Source organism: Miniopterus natalensis, chromosome X (genome assembly GCF_054644295.1).
Source record: "Miniopterus natalensis isolate mMinNat1 chromosome X, mMinNat1.hap1, whole genome shotgun sequence".
NCBI classification, from domain to species: Eukaryota; Metazoa; Chordata; class Mammalia; order Chiroptera; family Miniopteridae; genus Miniopterus; species Miniopterus natalensis.
In genome coordinates, this window is record NC_142103.1 from 77951931 (window position 1) to 77972098 (window position 20168).

General features: G+C 37.7%; 1 protein-coding gene and 2 pseudogenes across 1 annotated transcript in view; 2 read left to right on the forward strand and 1 right to left on the reverse strand.

The window, feature by feature from the left end:
* The window catches only part of EFHC2 (EF-hand domain containing 2), a 194393-nt gene that overhangs the window by 40320 nt on the left and 133905 nt on the right, over positions 1-20168 (forward strand). The gene's annotated exons all lie outside the window — the stretch shown is intronic.
* Positions 1585-10215, forward strand: LOC107541340 (SNW domain-containing protein 1-like; annotated as a pseudogene).
* LOC107541463 (3'-5' RNA nuclease TATDN2 pseudogene) lies at positions 14880-20053 on the reverse strand (annotated as a pseudogene).

Sequence of the window (20168 nt, forward strand, 5' to 3'; positions counted from 1 at the left end):
TTAATCAACTTTATTGAAGTAAACCTAATTTTAATTTTTCAAATCAACTTTATTGAGGTGTAATTTATACACAATGGAATGTGCCCATTTTAAACATACAGTTCCATGAGTTCTGACAAATGTGTGCACCACCACCCCAGACACCATGTAGAATACTTTTACCACCCCAGAAAGTTCCCTCATGCCCCCTTCCATTCAGCCCTCTGCATTGCTCTTACTTTGATCACCATAGATTAATTTGCCTGTTTTGAACTTCATATAAATGAAATCTTACAGTCTATCTTCTCTTGCGTCTAACTCACTGTTTGGGATTTAAGATTTGAGGCACAGCTTTCATAGCATGTATGTATATAAGCAAAGTGTAGCCAATTCAGGTAATAATACACCATGGTGGATTTCTGGGTTATTTGTATAACCTTTTTTCATCCTCTGGATTCATATCCCTTTATTTTAAACATGCTGGTTTTATTTTTCAAATAAATTACTCTCCTAAACTCCTTCAGAGGTTTTAAACTTTTAAAGATATTGGAATTGTCCATATTCTTCTACTTATTTTAATTATGCTCTTTCATTTAAATACCTGTTTTGACTATGAAATTGATTGTGCTCTTTAGTGTGTTAATAGTTCTTTTAATAAAGGGGATTCTCCAGGGACACATGTCATTATCATAAACCTTTATGGTATAAGTAATTGAGGGAGCATGGTTGTTTATTCTAAGACATCAGAAATAGGAGGTGGCAGGGAGGGCATTAATGCCACATTATTCAAAGGGAGGCAGAAATGCTTATCTCCATTCTTTTTTCAAAGTTGTCCACCCCCTTCTCCCTGGTCTCTCACCCTCCTTATTCCCCTCCCCTCCCATTCTCTTGTTCTTTTCTCTATTTCTTTTTCTCTTTTAGGACTTTGTCTCTTCATCCTCATTCTCTTTACTTTTCCTTTGTCTTCCTCTGCTTCAGGCCTGGCAATTGCTGACTTCAACTCTTAGAAGAGTATAACCATCATCACCATCATCATCATCATTGTTATTATTATCAGGGTCTTTTCCCTTCATCTTTGGCCATAGTGTTGGACCAAGGGTGCATGTCTCCCCAAATGGAGTGTTGAAATGAACTATGTGTACAGGGGTAGGGGTGTACCTTGGAAACATTGTCCTCCTACAACACCCCTCCCCCCCCAATGTAAGGCTCTTTGGTATAGTAGAGAGAGCAAGGCTTTTCAGTCAGATGGGCCCACAACCTGGATTTACTGTTGATTACCTATTTCATCTTGGCTATGTTTTCAACCTCTTTTGTCTCAATTCCCTCATCTGTCGAGTAAGAATAACAAACACAACTTAGAGTTATTATGAGCATCAGATGTACAATGCATGTCAAGCACCCAGCTCATAGTCAGTAGCCATGAAGAATTAACTCTTCCTTTTCCTAAGTCTTGGCTTATTTTTTTTTACACGGGTTAGGGAGAGTGATCTTCCTAGGGGAATTGAGGCATAAACTGGGACTATTCCAGTCATCACCTGTGCTGCATGATTCTTGCATTTTTCTTTGGCACCAATTCTGGCTTATTCCAGAAAAATAAGCTTGGAGATGGAGCCACTGAAACCAGTGAGTTCTAAAAAGTAGCCATTAAGCTATTGATGCATTGCTTTTCCCAATTGTTCCTGTTTCGTTTATTCTGTGGGTATTAGGGTAGTTTAAAAAATCTTCTATTTAAATAAGATTTTGTCATGTTTCTTTGGTTTTAGCAAATTCACTTAATGATCTTTTAGGAGGAAAGGTGATAACTATCTTTATTCTTATTTTGTTTTTTCATTATTGGGAACTAATAGCCATCAGCAATAGACTATTACAGTTGTGTTTACATTCCGATTATTTTCAACTTTTTTGCAAAGATTCTACATCATTATCGTCTAGGTTCTAGAAACTCCATGTAGGTACTTTGTTTGTTTTGTTTTGGATTTTTTTTTTTATTAAATGTATTGGGGTGACATTGGTTAATAAGATTATATAGGTTTCAATTGTACATTTCTGTGATACATGATCTGTATATTGCTTTGTGTGCCCACCACCCAAAGTCAAATCACCGTCCATTAACATTGGATTTTTTGCCTTAATTTCTTTTCTTTTTCCTTCAATTTTATTTTGTATTGGTTTCAGGTTTACAGCTTAGTGGCCCTTTTTTGTTTAATCAAAATTTTATTTCCTTTGCAGTCTACTTTGTTATTTCCCTCCTTTTTAGCTTAAAATATGAAGTCTGTTTTGAGTATTTCTTTATTCTATCTCTCCCTGGTTCTACTTGTTGACTTTTTTTTTTTTTAATCTAGCACTTAAGGCCATTTATTTTTGCATTTGTGTTTGGGTATCAAAAATAAAACTATTTTAAATTCTGGTCCAGTTGGCTTTTACAGTCAGCTTTATTAATTGAAGCTTTGGTTCTCTCTGATATATAATGGGAATAATATTATTAATGTGTGTTCCCAGCTTTCTCCTTTTCCCCACATCCTACTTGCTGAACAAAAAATTTTCTTAGCTCACTCTTCTTTTCCCCCTCCTCCATCCTCTAAGGATTCTTTTGATTTTTTCAGTCAGATTCTTAGGCTTTTGAGGGTGTAGGAAAGGGAGAAGGGCTGGAGAGAGATGGAGGGAGAAGGGAGAGAAGGAGAAAGAGGGAGAGAGATACCATAGACTGAGCTGATGGTGAAGAAATGTGGGACTTGAGAGAATAAAATAAGAGGAGAATGTCATTTTGGGGGAAAGTGTAGATATGGAGCATAAATTGGATCACCTTTAGAGTTTATTCAGCCGTCTAAAACAGATGGATGTTTCCATTAGTATTGAATTGCCCAGCCTTTTCTTTGAATATACTGCCATGCTGAGACTGCTCCACATTGGCTTATTATTTGAGTTACATCTAAATATCAGCTCACTAAATTATGTATTTTTTTTTATGTTTAAACAAATAAGAGAACCACCATTACTCTCTCTGTCAATGATCATTAGACCTAAGTCCTCTCTCATCTCCCACTGAAATCTCCCTTTCATCAGTATCTTTTCCAAGGCTTCTGCTGCTATCCTAGTTCATATATTCTCACCTACAGAGTAGCCTCTTCAATGGCATCCTTGCCTTCAATCCGATTCTCTTTTTCGACTACCCACTCTAGTACAGAGTTAACATTTTATTTATTTATTTATATTTATTTATGTATTTTTTACTTTTGTTTAAAATATTACAGATGTCCCTTTTTCTCTCCAAGGACCCATTCCACCTCGACCCACCCTCCTCCCCATCCCTCTCCATACCATTGTCCATGTCCTCCAGTTCTGCGTATATGCATATAAGTTCTTTGGTTAATCTCTTCCCCTGCCACCCACCCACCCACCTGCCCTCCTCCATCCCTCTGAGATTCGTCAGTCTGATCCATGCTTCCATGTCATTGAATCTGTTCTGTTCATCAGTTTATTAAGTTCTTTAGATTCCACGTATAAGTGACATCATGTGATTTTGTCTTTCTCTGCCTGGCTTATTTCACTTAGCATAAAATTCTCCAGGTCCTTCCATACTGTCCCAAATGGTATGGGATCCTTCTTCTTTACAGCTGCATAGTATTCCACTGTGTAAATGTCCCACAGCTTTTATATCCACTCATCTACTGATGGGCACTTGGGCTGTTTCCATATTTTAGCTATTGTAAACTGCGCTGCTATGAACATATGGGTGCATATATTTTTTTCTGATTAGAGTTTCAGAATTCTTAGAATATATTCCTAGAAGTGGGATCACTGGGTCAAAAGGAAGCTCATTTTTAATTTTTTGAGGAACCTCTACACTGTTTTCCATAGTGGCTGCACCAGTCTGCATTCCCACCAGCAGTGTATCAGGGTTCCCCTTTCTCCACACCCTCGTCAGCACATGTCCTTTGTTGATTTGTAGATGGTAGCCATTCTGACAGGTGTGAAGTAATAGCTCATTGTGGTTTTAATTTGCATCTCTCTGATGATTAGTGACGTTGAGCATTTTCTCATATGTCTCTTGGCCATCTGTATGTCCTCTTTGGAGAAGTGTCTATTCAGGTCCTTTGCCCATTTTTTTAATTAAATTGTTTATCTTCCTCTTGCTGAGTAGTATGAGTTCTTTGTACACTTTGGTAATTAGCCCCTTATCATATATATCCTTGGCAAATATGTTTTTCCAGACCATGGGGTTCTTTTGTATTTTGAAGCTGTTTTCTTTTGTTGTGCAGAAGCTTTTTAGTTTGATGTAGTCCCATGTGTTTATTTTTTCTTTTGTTTCTCTTGCCCTAGGAGATGTATCAGTGAAAATTCCACTACGTGAGATGTCTTTGACTTTACTGCCTATGTTTTCTTCTAGGATGTTTATGATTTTGCAACTTACACTTAAGTCTTTTATCCATTTTGAGTTTATTTTTGTGTATGGTTAAACTTGGTAGTCTAGTTTCATTTTTTTTGCATGTACCTAATTTTCCCAGCACCATTTATTGAAGAGGCTGTCTTTTCTCCATTGTATGCTCTTGCCTCCTTTGTCAAATATTAACTGACCATAATGGCATGGGTCTATTTCTGGGGTCTCTGTTCTGTTCCATTGGTCTCTGTGTCTGGTGTTGTACCAGTACCAGGCTGTTTTGATTAGAATGGCTTTGTAGTACAGTTTGATATCCAGTAGTGATCCCTCCCACTCTGTTCTTTTTTCTCAAGATGGCTGCAGCTATTCGGGGTCTTTTTTGGTTCCATATAAATTTTCAAAGTGTTTGTTCTAGATCTGTGAAATATGCTGTTGGTATTTTAATAGGAATTGCATTGAATCTATAAATTGCTTTGGGTAGTATGGACATTTTAATGATATGAATTCTTCCAATCCACGAGCATGGTATACTCTTGTACTTGTTTATATCTTCCTCTATATCTTTTTTCAACGTCTTATAGTTTTCTGAGTATAGGTGATTTACATCCTCGGTTAAGTTTATTCCTAGGTATCTTATTTTTTTAGTCACAATGGTAAATGGTATTTTTTATTAGTTTTTCTTTCTGAAACTTCATTGTTGGTGTACAAGAATGCCACTGATTTCCAGATGTCGATTTTGTATCCAGATACTTTGCTGAGTTCATTTATCAAATCTAGTAGTACTTTGATGGAGTCTTTAGGGTTTTCTATGTATAATATGTCATCTGCAAATAATGACAGTTTTCCTTCCTCCTTTCCAATTTGGATACTTTTGATGTTTTCTTCCTGTCTGATGGTAGAGTTAACTTTCTAAAGTGTTTAGAATCCTTTGACCTAATTTTTCATGGTTCAGGGACCACCTATCCTTTGGCTCTTGAACCTTCCTAATCTTGTCTCTTCTGCTCTCCCTTTCCCACTCAGCCCTCAGCCACACAGAATGACTTGCAGGTCCTCATGTACTATACACTCCCATGCTGCTGTAACTTTGCACATGCTATTCCCTCTCCAGAGAATGCCTTTCCCCACTGCATGCAGTTCTCCCTCCATTTCTCAGTTGTGAAGACCCATTTCAGAACTCACCTCCCCTGTGATGCTCCAGGTAATTCAACACTTCCCCCTCCTACTGAGCATTTTCAACCCCGTTAGAATAGTCTTATTACTCTTCTGTGTGTCCTCTACTGAGTTGGAATGTGGTGGGGATTTTGTGGCAGCTCATGAAATAATGGTTAACTTGTGGCCTCTGAAGCTAGGCAGCTTGAGTTCTAATCCTAGCCGTCCCATTCTCTTACCTTGAGACCTTGGGTAAGTTACCTAACCTCCTAAATCTTGACTTCTGTAAAGCAAGGATCATAATATTACTATTTTATAGATGTGTTGTGAGGAGTTAATGATATAGAGTGTGAAAGCACTTAATACATTGCCTGACCCACTATAGCTACTTATTAGTGTTAGCCATTTTTATTTATCTTTGAATTCTCAGAGCCTAGCATAGAGCCTGACATATAGCAGGTACTCAGCAATGTATCCTGAGTGGATTTTTAAAAATATTATTGAGTCTTTCCAAATGGCTTTTAGCTTTATCTCCAATGCATTTTAATTGTTTGGAGGTACCATACCCTATTTTGCAGTTATTTGCATGTAGACTAATCTCCCTTACTTGATTGTACAATCCTGGTAGTTGGAGAGATTGACTTATTGTTTTACCCTCCACATAGAGCTTTGAACTTAACGGGTGCTCTGTAACTGGGTTGGTCTGTATTGCTTTGGTTTTGATAAAGGAACCTTTCCATATCAAGTATCCATTTTGTGATCTCAGCTGTTGATGCACTTTTGGGAAGCAAATAACATACTGTGAAACCAGTAGGATAATCTGACGTACTGGGGAGACTAGTTTATTAGTAATTACTAGAATTATAGAATAGATTCTTTCTATTGGAAAACATAAAAGACATCTAAGAATCTTTTTTTCTGACACTTTTGGATGGAATCCAACCTTCTAACATACATATCTCAAAATCATGGCACAAAGGAGTGTTTTTGCCTTAGTTCTTGTATTATTCCCTCTGAATATATATGTAACATTTTGTAAATTTCATATAAGTATCAGATATTTTTCCTTTATATTTTATATTGTAGGTGTTTTTCTTTGGTATCTTTAATGTTGAATATTTGAATATTCAGTTTTCTCTATTCAGTTTATGAAGCTCTAAGATTAGCAGTGTGATTTCTGTTGGATAGGGTAACCTCCTTCTTCTAGTCCTAATTAATTTTCCAGGAAGTCTGATTTTAAGCAGTGGGTCTGAACCTCTTCTCTCAGTAATATCAAGTGTTTTTTAATTGCATTGCTCAATAGATTCCATAAGGATGTAAAAAGACTATTTTAGATGTGGTTTTAACAATATTTTAAAGCTTCCAGCTTTGCATCCTACACTGATTTATATATTATTCAGTATTTTTATACATTCATTTTCTCTCCAAAGCTCTGTTATATATACATCATTTCCTTAATCCTTTAAATGGTACTGCACTGTCCTGTGGTTTGCAAGTGCTGATTTTCTAATTTTGGCTGAAAGGTTAACTATCGGACAAAGAGTTTAAGTGGTTTGCACCAGTTATATGGTTAATTAGTGATAAAACTAAAAGACGACTATTCTAGCATTCTAGCTACATCTTTACCCCTTTTATGCATTATAAAATCAGGTCTTAAGAAGCAGACAAGTTTTAATGAAAAGCTTTATTTTTTTTTAAATTAAACAAATACATAGATAAGTGGAAAAAAAAAAGCAGCAAAGTAAAAATAAATTCACTGAATGCTTATGCTGTCCATAGAGGTACATTTCATCTTAAACCTTAGATTTAGTCATGAAAATTTGAGCATAAATTATAAATAGATTTATGATGATATTTTTGTAACACAAAAATTATTTGGAAGTTATCTTTCTATAATTTGTATTTTTGTCATTCATTTATTCAACTTACCTTATTGACCATCTCTTATGTTCAACAAGCTAAATGAGATTCAGATTTGTATAAATTTATTTTCTTAAAATAAGATATGCCTATTTAAAGACAGTATCCATAGGAACATAAATTTATCAAAAAAGAAGTGAGAGAAAAAATGAGAATTTGGAATGAGATTATAACTTGAGCACTGATATTTAGATGAACCTCTCCACCTTCACAATCCCAATTAAAATGACTGCAGAATTTGAAAATATGGATAAACCATATTAGTTAGTGTTGGAGGCTAGGAGTTCTATTTTCATGCTGCAAACTTTGAAGAATTTCCACCAGATACAGTGCAGATGGAATTGTACTGAAGAAATATACCAAAACCAATTTTCAATTTCGTTTTCTAAGAAAGTGACAGGAATTGAGTTGGGGGTTAGGATAACCTGTAGGGGTTTCCACTTGGGTTACTTTCATAGCTATTGATGGATTAAAAGTGTCACTATGGAGCCCATGAAAGGCATACTGAGGGAAAAGCAGGCCCTGTGCTAAGGCATTTCTCTGATGTGACAGGCATGCACACGGATTGGCTACATGCATTCTGTTCCTAGAGTGGTGGTCAGGTCAATTTTGAAAAAGTTTATATGGAAAAATTTGAAGTTTTTCCTACAGAGGTCTATCCATAGCCCCAGCTTCCTCCCTAATTCTCTTAACATGCCATATGTGAATTTCTATCAACCAGAATAGATGGTGAAGGAAGGGAAGAGAACTTACCCACCCTATTTTGGGGAAAACACCAGCTTGGATAGACTGCTCTTTGTTCAAGAACCCAACATAGTACTTAAGAGGCAGAGGAAGAAAAATATTTATTTCAAAAGTATGTTTTCTACAGGAAAATGAATATTTTTGATGTTTGCTTTGTGCTTTCTATTGAGTGTAATGAAGTAACAAAACAAAGTAAGCAGTTGAAGCAGACTCTGTGAAGTGAAGGCTGGAAGGAGAAAATAGAACAAGAGAATACATTCAAAATATTGCTGAGGTCCCTTGTGTTGGAAGCAAGTGAAGAAGATGGTGCTCACTAGCTTTTTCCTACACCTACTCAATTATTTCAGGACAAGCTTGAGACTGAAGCAAACACAAGATCCCAGAGATCATTACAGACCTCACGGGTCTCCTCCTGAAGAGAACCTCTCCCATACAGGTATAGGAAAGGCTGGATACCTCAGTTATTAGAGGATTTTGGAGATGGAGGTGCTTTTCCAGAGATCCTGTGGTCCAGTACCCACTGGATATGGGCTGAAAGAAAAAAAAAAGTCAAATGCACTGACTATTCAGATGGATGCTGAAGGAAAAATTAAATGATGCAATTGCATGACGAAGACAGTCAAAAGACAAGATCAGCTATAGCAAGTACACTGACCTGGTTCCCAAGGAAATCATGAATGCAGATGATCCAGACCTGCAAAGACCTGATGAAGAAGCTATTAAAGAGATAACAGAAAAGACAAGGGTGGGCCTAGAAAACTCTGTATCACAGAAGGTTGCTGCAGCCATGCTTGGTTAGAGCAGTTGATAAACTGACTCCTACTCAGTTTATCTGATACATACCATCTCAACAAGGAGTGGCTTTCAACTCTGGAGCAAAAGAGAGGGTAATTTGGATGATGGAAATGCAAAACAATCCAATGGGGCCTCCAAGGTTCAAGATTAGTAAGACAATTCCCCTGGGACCACCTCCTCCTGCACCTGTCATGCATTCTCCTGCCTGAAGGATGGCTGTGAAGGAACAAGAGTGGAAGATTCCTTGTTATATTTCAAATTGGAAAAATGCAAAGGGTTATACAGTTCCACTAGACAAACATCTGGCTGCTGATGGAAGAGACTGCAGACAGTACATATAAATGAAAATTTTCCAAAAGTAGCTGAAGTCCTGTTTGGAAGACTTGTGGAAATGCATGCTCAAGTAGAGAGATAGATGGCTCAAAAAGAAAAGACACATGAAGAAAAACTTAAGACAAATGGCCCAGAAAGACAGGGAGAGAACTGAGATCAAAACCCATGTGGAAAAAGAGGATGGGGAGGCATGTGAGAAGGATGATAGGCAAAACGAGAGACAGCATGACTAGGATATTTCCAGGGCAGCTCCTGATAAGAGGTAAAAACTGCAGAGAAATGAAAATAGAGATATCAGTGAGGTCATTGCTCTTGGTGTGCCCAATCCTCAGATTTCCAATGAAATTCAGTATGACCAAAGGCTGTTCAACCAATCCAAGGGTTCGGACAGTGGTTTTGCAGATGGTGAAGGTGAAATTTATAATGTTTATGATCAAGTCTGGAGAGGTGGTAAAGATATGGCCCAGAGTATTTGCAGGTCCAGTAAAAATCTGAACAAGGATATGTATGGTGATGACCTAGAAACCAGAATAAAGACCAACCAACTTGTTCCCAATAAGGAGTTTTTTGGTTCATATCATAGGCAAAGAGGTCAGAAAGGAACAGTTCAGTTTGAGGAAGATCTTTTTGGTTTGGACAAATTTTAGAAGAAGCCAAATAGCACAGTGGCTCTAAAAGACCCTCAGATAGCAGCCACTCCAAGAAATATGAGCATGAAAGCAAGAGAAGGAGGAAGGAGAAGATACACCTCTCTTCAAAGTGAATGGACTATTATCCATAACCCTAATGATGCAAGTCATATGGGGGAACACTTTAAAAATGGGCCATGTAAAAATCAAATCTGGATGTCAGACCCCAGCACTACTCCCCCCCCCCCACCCCGAACTACTTTTTATTACAGGAGAAAGCGGGGATAGAAAATTCTACTTTGAACTATTTAGTTTTTTTATAAAAGTGGGTTGTTTGTGCTTCTCCTACCTTTTGGCATTTGTAGAACATACTGCCCCATGCATGAGAAATTAAGACCACTTCCTTTTGTTTGATGTTAGTACTTTGAGATTAATATTTTGTATAAGAATGATTGCTTATGCATAAATTTACCCCAACCACAGTGAGTAGAAGGATGTTCACATACTGGAACTGTCCTGCTAAATGATGTTTGCCCCTATTGTGCTCTGTTTTATTTTGGAGTGGAGAAAATAAGCACTTGCTTGGTGCACCTATTTGTTTCAAATAAAAACATTTAGGCAAATAAAACAAAAATAAAATAATATAAAATATTGCTGAATGAGACTTTAGTCAAAAGGCAAAGGGAGCTTGCTGAAGAAGGAAGAAATGCTAGGAAACAAAAAAAATGCATTATATGTAGTAAAGAAAAAAATTGAAACTGAAGAAAATGGGATGAGTGATGGAAAAGGCAAACTTGAGATAGCCTCCCAAAATGCAGTGGAAAAGGTCAGATATAAGAGCAATGAGATACTGAAAGGTTGGACAGAGGATGGAGTTCTAATATATAGACAATTGTTCCTAAAGAATTAGAAACTATATTAAAAGCAATGGAGCCAACTAACCATATCATAAGACAATAATAAAAAAAACTTTCTCGATTATAAAAAGACATAGATATGCAGATGGAATGCTTACTATGTACCAGAGAAAATAACAAAAGAAAAGACCAATAGTTAGACACATCCTGGCAATTTTATATTAATTTCAAGGATAAAGCAAAGAAACTATCAAGCATCCTGGCACAAAAAGTAGTTTAACCCCAAATAATGAAAAGTTGACATCAGATTCTTTGCAGTATTAAATGCCAGAAGACAATGAAGCAGTCTATTACTTTTAGGGGAAAATGTTTGTGATCCAGAAATTCTAGACTCAGCCAAGGTGTTATTCATTAGTGAAAGCAACAGAAAGATGTTCTCAGATATATAATTTCTTACAAATATGCCAGCCACATACTTTTCCTGAGAAAGTTGCTTGAAGATATACTCCAGTCAATTATAAAGCAAATTAAACAGTTCAACCATGGGGAAGTCATGAAATAAAAGGATTAGTGGTGAACAATAACAGAAGCAAACTTTTAAGTAATTATAAAATAAACTTTATTTAAAGTTCAAAACAATGTAAACACTATAAATGTTTATCAGAAGATAAAAGAGTAATAATAATACAATGAATCCCAAATGCAAGATACGAATATAAAAAAAATATATTTTCTCTATTTAGGTAAGTTTCGATATATATTACCTTTTAGAATTAATACTTGAACTGACAACTCTTTAAAAATTAAAAATAAATAACAAGAGAAAAAAATTTTATCTTTATATCATCTTTTTCTAGGACCTGTAAATGTTCTTTCTTTAACTTTGCTTAGTAAACATCTATACTTCGTATTTTTAACTATATTTGAAAAAAATGACTGTAAGTAAAACTACACCAGAACATGAACATTGTATATAGATTGGTAGTGGGATTTCGTGGTATGTTAATCTTCAGTATGTATGGACGTGAAAGCATATGCATTTTTAAAAAGTATATATAATTTGCGCCTTAGCGGGTTTGGTTCAGTAGTTAGAGTGTCGGCCCACAAACAGAAGGATCTTGGGCTCTATTCCAGCCAAGGGCCTGTACCTCAGTTGCAGGCTCAATCCCCAGCCCTGGGCAGGGCCTGTACGGGAGGCAACCAATTGATGTGTTTCTCTCACATCGATGTTTCTCTCTCTCACTCTATCTCTGAAAAGCAATGGAAAAAACATCCTCAGGTGAGGATAAAGTACATATAATTTGGTGTAGCTATATAATCACAATTGCATTAGGAAAGATATTAACAAAATAGTGGGTTCTAAGTTGTAGAAACACCCTGCACTTCTTTCTTTTCCTATTTTCATGTCTTTGTAATGCATATGCATTATTTTTACAGTGGGAAAGTAAACTTCATTAAAATAAAAATTCCTATAGATACAGCAGAGTTACAATTACATGCAAATTTATGGCATTAAATGCTTTGTTCTCTCCCCCACCCAATGAAAAGTAAACTAACCATTTGATTTATGCCATTAGAAAAAGCACCAAAAAACCAGACATCTGAGAACTGAAGGGAAAAAAATCACAAACTTAAAGGCAAAATTTTACAAACCAGTAAACAGAATAGATTTGAACAAGAAATCTAAGAGTTGATGCTTTAAAACAAACAATTAGACTTCTAACTTGTTTGCTCAGGAAAGCAAACAAAAATACACAAAATGATATATTTAAATCACAAATTTAGAGACAGTAAAATGTACAGCTTATGCTAATTATGAAGTGAAGTGACTATTATAGTAAATATTAATTAGCAAAATTGGCTTAAAAACAATGCTGGAATTAGCAATAATATTAGAGAAACTGCCAAAAAGCTCACTCCTATTATAAAAGTGATTGTCTCTAAGTAGTAGGATTATGGACTATTTTTTCTCCCACTCTATGTTCTTTAGTAGTCTCAAAAAATCTACAATAAGCAGGTACTAATTTTGAAGTCAGATATGAATAAGGACCAACTGCAAAAAACAGAATCCCCTATCTCCCAAGACAAAGTGGGCAGTTTGTTCCTTTTTAGCTTCAAAGGTAGAAATAACTGTCTTTCTAAAATTTCAGTGAAAAGAAATATTGACCTGTAATGAAAGGACTGACAAGGTTCATAGAGCCTGTTAATGGGCCTGAGAGGCCCTGTGACTCCAGGCTGACTGATGGCTCAGAAACCACTAATGGCAAATTGAATTTCTAGATCACCATCTGCCTTCATTGCTCTTTGATACCTCCAGAACGGGAGAGTAGACATACCAAGTACCATACAAAGTACTTTCTCCATATAAAAAAATCTTATTTTTGGAAATGAAAATTACTTTAATTATATGTATATCCTCTTTATCTTGTTGAATGCATTCTTATAAATGCATCTGTTTATTCATACCCATTTTAAAAATGCCCACTTGGTAATGTCACTTTGCTAGGACCAGATAAATGACATTTTGTTCTCCATGGATCTTATGTAGTGAGAATATAGGTGACCTTTAATCATTGCCTTGCCTTTTGAATTAAAGAAGAGTGCTAGAAATATGATGGTTTATTTCTGTATTCTCTTCCTAGTATCTTCCCCCTCATCCAAATATTGTCATTAACTCCCAGGTGTTAATAAAGTCTGTTATTCATTCATATTTTAATTCAAGAAATCTTTGCTGACTGCCTGCTCTGTTCCAGGCACTATTCTTATATCAGGTATATGTACAGTGTGAACGAGACTGACAAGCTTATAAACTTACAATCTAGTGAGGGAAATAACAAATGAACACATAAATAAACTAACAACACAATCTCAAACAGTGTTAAGTGCTATAATTAAAACAAAAAGTCAAGGATTTTTTTTCCTCCCACGTGAGAGGAATACTATAGATTGGTGGCCAGGGAGGGCTTCTCTGTGGAGGAGACTTTTGAACTGAGAACCAGATAGCGAGGAGCCAGCTGATTTTTCTGGATCCAGGTAAATGGGCACCAAGGAAACTAGAGAACTCTGGAGTATTCTGGGCCTATTTTCATTGATTTAGCTTTTGAGAGTAAAATATTATTTTAAAAATGGCATTTCTCATCCATTATGGGACTTCTGTAATTGTGTGCTTTGGCTGGCAAAGTTAAACTTCATAGCTCAAATATTTTCCTTACAATGTAGGTTCATTTTAATTTCTCAGAAAGGACAGCTGTTTGACAAATGGATAGCTAAAGCCCTTCTCTGTTTTCGTCCTGTCAATGCTTCTGAAGCCCTTCTGGAGAACAGTATTTCTAAATGATATATGTTTGGGCCTTGTTAAGAATCAGAGCAATTTGAATGAACAGCTGCTATTATATACTGGCTACCAGCAGAGATTTGGAATTATACAGCTTTTGGGAGTTTGGTTCAGATTCAAAACTGGTTTGGCCCCCATCATTCTAAGCTCCTCCACAGCTCCCCTTGGCACATTAGGACTATTAACTGACCAATTTTTATCTAAATCAATTTCCTTTTAGATGAAATGCTAGTGCTGGTTTATCTTTAGAAATAATAAATTGAAAGTTGAACACTGAATTTATGAATTTAACAACAAACCATATGGATTATAGAATTCTTATAAAAATAAATTTACGGAATAAACAGAACTTTGAAAATTCAACATTACTTGCTTTCTTTCTTTTAAAAGACAAGTAGGAGGGTGATTTTATTCACCAACTGCTCAAAAACCCTGGCTGTAGAGAACAGGATTTTGGATTAGCAAACTTGTACCCAATGGAACTCTTTCTTCTTTACTGATTATGCTGGCACAATCTGGCTGGGAGGAAACCCCCCAATAAAATCAAGGGAAGATCCTCTTACCCCTCCTCCCATCCCCTGTACCACACCCTACCAGCCAGAAGCAGAAGTCTTCTGAAGAGTTTTTGAGGAAAACATCCTGTCCTGGATTTTTCTGTGCCAGTGGGCTTACTGGGACACAGGCAGAGTTCGAACCAAGTCTATGTTGTCAATTTGTTGGTCTCCTTTTTTTGGGCAGACTCCTGACTGTGCCCTCTCTGCTTAAAGACTATAGAGGCGAACAGTATTCTCACGCAAGGTGGCTAAGGTATAGGACAGTGGCTGATCTTTGATTTTGGCAATCTCTTGAATTGTATGCAGGGCCAGGCCTGGGTGGGCATACTGGCAAAGGCTTTTGGGAACCCCACGAGGAAGGAAGTAGGGTGCATCAGTTTCCACAACAATTCTCTCCAGTGGGATCTTTTTCAGAGCATCCCGGGCCTGCCAGGCAGAAGTGTAAGTCAGGACTGCTGTGAAGCCCACAGACATGTTGGGAAAGTACTCCAAAAGAGGCTCGATGACTGGGTAACTACTAGTGAAGCAATGCCTATGGATCTTGTAGTCAGAGGGCACATATTTTTTCATGATGGCCAGCAGATCTTTGTCAGCATCTCGGCAGTGGATCACCAAGGGCTTCTTTAGAGACACAGCCAGCTGCAGCTGTCTCTCGAATATCTTGTGCTGCTGTGGGATAGATGTAGAGCACTTATAAGAGTAATCCAAACCTATTTCTCCAAAAGCGACTGCCTTGGGGTGCCGTAAGCCTTGCAAAATATTTCTTTCTTGATATTCATTGTAGTAACATGCAAAATGGGGGTGACAGCCAAAGGCTCCCCAAACCAGATCCTCATTCAACAGCTTCTCCCATAGTCCATCCCTCATTGTGCGAGGATCACAGAAATTAGAGATGCAGCCCTGAAATTCTTCAGGGAAGGAATGGCTATATATTTTTCTGAACTTGGTAAAGGTCCCTTTGAAAGACAACTTGGAATAGAGTATGTCCAAGTGACAATGGGTATCAATGAAACCCTCCTTTAGGCTTTGCTTCCAGTGGCTCCTTGGCAGGGAACTAGATGCATATCCTCCACAAGGACGTGATGGTGTCTCCTCTTGGAATGTTCTTTTCTCCATCACTGTGGCTTCTGAACTTCTGGGGAAATTAAATGAACAAGAATTCTGGGAATAACCTTCCCCTGCTGCCTTCAGGTCTCTGGACCAGTTTTGGGAGTGCACTGTAGAGTTGGAGGAATCATTACTTAAGCTCCAGCTGCTCTTCCCAGCCTGGGATGTATTATTGCTACTGCTGCCCACGGAGGGGTAGTGAGAAGGCTTGCGACTGCTGGTCCAGTAGCTGGCATAGTCATGTGAAGGACCACTGTACAAAGGAGGCTGGTACATGGCATGGTCAGTGGAAAAGGATGAAGGCTTTGAAATTTCTGAGAGATTTAGTAAGTCTGGCTCCTCCTGAGAGAGTTTGACTATAGAAATCTCATTCACATTAGAGCCATCCCTTCCTGAAGAGAGGTCCTTAATCACCACACCCCTTTCTTTATGATTTTGGATTTCTGAATGAGAGTCACATTTGTCTAGAAATTCTAGGGCTGTAGAGCCTTTTTCAGAAATGACTGCCCTTGAATCACCAAGTGGCTTCTCACTGGGTTTCTCCTGAGGATACATAAACCTTTTTTTGTCACAAAAGTTGCTGCCATTTATCACCATCTTTTCCTTCACCCCAACCTCTGGGGCTGACACTTTCTTTTTCTGAGGAACAGAGGTGACATCACTAGCTGGTCTTTCTCTAGGATTGGGATGCTCTCTAGGGCTCGGTTTTGTACTAGTGGCCGCCTCTCCCTTTCCTTTTGGTATTGATTTTACCAGGGTATTCTGGACAGTTAACCCATAGGTTATTAAAGAGACTCGATTTTGCTGTCTCCTCTTCTTTCTCTGGGCCTTGTTTTGTTTCTCACTGTTACCATTTTGAAGCTCAACTTTGGCTGCAAATTCAGAGTTGGTAGAATTACAGGAACTGTATTTGGAATTAAATTGAAAGCTGCCGGCATCCTCTGAAGAGGCCATTTCTCCTAGAAAGGGGCTGGCAGATCGCGCAGGAGATAGTGCGTAAGGGAAGGTACAGAGGGAATTCCAGACAAAAGGAACCCAGAGTGCTCCGAATCAGGAGTCTTTGGGGGCCGCTCCACCCAAACCTGGGAGGAGGAGGAATTTCCCTTACGGACGCTCCGCTGGAAAACCTCAGCTTTAAAGGCCACAAGGTTCTCCCCTGGGCTTTCAGACACTCAGGACTGCTGGCCTCTCCCGACTGTGAGGCACAGCTATGAGGTGGCCGGCTGGAGCGGGCCACCTCACTGGGCTCCCAGAGTAATTTGTGTTTGCTCGGGGATCCTACCTCTGTGCCCCGTCTGTGGTACTTGACTTTGCGCTGCTCCGATGGCTTACGGACGGGTCCCCTTTCTTTCACTGCCCATCATAGTTCTCAGAGTCCCAGAGATGTCAAAGGCCTTGCACCGAGTTTGTGATTCAGTGCTTAGGAAATGTCTCAAGGATGCAAGATTTACTGAAGGCACCCAAGCTTACGATGTGCCTTCCAGATGACTAAGCGCTTTCGCACAAAGCTACTTCCGGTAGGTCAAAGCACTTCCGGGACATTAAAGCACTTCCGGGTGGGGATGGGGTGGGGATGGGGCTCTAAAGCTCTTCCGTGTGTTTCATAATGGAAAGCCTTTCTGAGATGTCAGAGCCCTTGAAAAGACTGCAGGGTGCCTGATAGGCCACACACAGGATGCCCTCGAAATGGTTTCGGCACAGAGGTTCAGGCCGCCAATGTTGTGTAGGAAGGCAGGTCCAATCCAGTTCCAGAGCAGAGGGGTGAGGGGTGAGGGCACAGGGCACAGCTCACCCCGCCCACCAGTCCTCTCCACCGGAAGCACTCCCCTCAACCAAGGGGGGGGGTGGCGAGATAGGCGAAGGGCGGGGCAAGTATGGTGGGAACCCGACACAAGGAACCCTTCTGACTTCCCCTCAGGTCAGTATAACCCTGGAGCTGCCACCATTGCTTGCATTTTGCTCCTTTTTCCCCACCACGTTCTTTTCCAAAAACATAGTTTCAGTTTTTAAAACATAGTTTAAATATACATACTTTCAAAACCAATTTTTTTGTAGTATGTTACCATTTTCAATTCTGTGCTTTTTTTTTCACTCAACATTTCTATATAACCTAAATATTTTTCTTATTGTTGTATAGTTTTCAAAAAACATTCTAATGTTTTCATCATAATTCAGTAGTATATAGATGTGCCATAATTCACAAAACACTTCCCTTTTGGTTAACTCTTTAAGTTCCATCATTCCAGTTTTTTTCTCTAACAAAAGCAAATGCTGCAAAGAGCATCTTTGCACATGTTTCTCCATATTTTGGGTTTTTTTCTTTGGGCTATATGCCCAGAAATGGTGTTCCTGAGAAGAAGTATAGGAATTTTAAAATGTCTCCGCATAGCACCACATTGCCCCAGAAGAATTGTAATAATTTATCATCCCATCCGTGATGAATAATCTTACGAGGTCCATTTAATAGGAGAAACAAACAAAACCAGTGACTCACTGTTATGTTAATTTGCACTTACCTGATATTTCTTAGATTGAATACTTTCCTTTTATTTATTGACACTCCTATATTTTATATTCCTTTTCATTTCTTTTTTAAGGTGTTTTAAAAGTTAACTTAAGAAATTATAAAATAAACATTTTCTAAAATTTTATTAGTATTTTTAATGAACAAGAATTCAACTGAGTAAACTTAAAGATCTAATTGGCTTTATTGAATGAGTCATGAATTGGACAGCTTCCCACATACTAAATAGAGAGGTGCTCCAAGAAGTACAAACTAGAAGGTTTTTTTATAAGCAGAAACTGAGCAGGCAAGAAAGTTATTATCAAAAGAAAAGAAAGGATTGTTTCAGGCAAGGTGACCTTTTGAGGAAGGGTAGCAGGAGTATAATTAAGCATGTTACCTCAGTAGTGTTAGTCAGAAAATCCCAGACTGATTGGTTTAAGGTCACATTCCTGGGAGGAGCTGAAACTGCTATTAAATCTTGGTTTGTTGTCTCCGAGGCAAGTGACTCCAGGTTGGGCCTGTTATTGTTCTCCCCCTCCTCGCCCCTCCTCCTTTTCCTCCTCCTCTTCTTCCTCCTCTCCCTCCTCCATAGTATATTGTTTGTTTTTAATTTATATTTTGGCCTATTGAAGTTACAACTTGTTTTTGTAGTCAAATCTTAATTTTTTCTTTCATAATTTTTTTTCTCCCAAGCCTAGAATAGTCATCTTTCCTTTCAAGGCTTTGACACATTTATACTTGTTTTTTGGAGGGTAAAAGGGGTTGATTTGTTATATTTAATAATCCATCTGGTGTTTATCTTGGGTTATAATTTATTTTAGGTGAGGATATACATTGATTCTTTTCCAAGTTAGTACTTTTTTGAGTTATTGATATGTGACTTTTCTTTCATCAGGTATTAAATTCCTATATGTACTAGAGTCTATTTCCACACCTTCTATTCTTTTCCACATACTAGTATGTCTCTTGCTACTCTGGTATAGCACTATTCAATTATTCAATATATTCTTCACTTATCCTGTCAGTCAAATTCTTCTCTGTCTTCTAGTAAATATTTTTAGAGTTTTATCAGGGTCACAGAGTTTTCATTAAAACTAATTTTAAGTGTTTTGTAATTTTTTATACTATTGTGAACTTGCCTTTTCCTCCCGCTGTATTTTCAATGGTTATTGCTAGTACATACAAATATTTTTTGTTCAATTGTGGTTATGCTGAAATTTTTATTTTTCCTTAGTTTTTGACCTTTGCTTATTCCATTTTATCTGCTTATAATGATACTTTTGTCTCTATTTCTAATATTTTTCCTTCATACCCTCTTAATTGTCCATAACTCTTAAAAACAATATTAAATAATGATATTGGTTGGGACATTTTTGTTCTGTTCCTGATTATAATAGACACATAGTTTAATTAAGTATAATGCTGGATATTTAGGCTATTGTTTTAAAGCAGATACTTTTTAATTTTGTAAAGGAATTACTCTTATTTTAAAATGTATGTGGTAAGAAATGGTATGAGATTATTAGGCCCTTATTTTATTAATTTGTAAATATTTTTACATCTGTGAGGAAAATGCTGCTTTGTGTGTGTGTGGCTTATAACAGTTATGGACTACTATTCTGTTTTCTTTTATTTTAGTTAGAATCTTTGCTCTATAAATCAAAGTAGTGAAATTGCTCTCGAGCAGTTCTTAACCTTGGCTTGCACATTGTAATACCTGAGGAACTTGAAAAATCACTGATGCCTCACCCTGGCGCATCTTGGTCATGGAGCGGCCTTCCACAGTCTCCTCAGCAAATGTGCTTTGTGGCCTAGTGACCCGGTTCCTGACACCGGTGATCGGGTGTTTAGACCTGTGATGGGTTGCTGCCGAGGTTCCCACC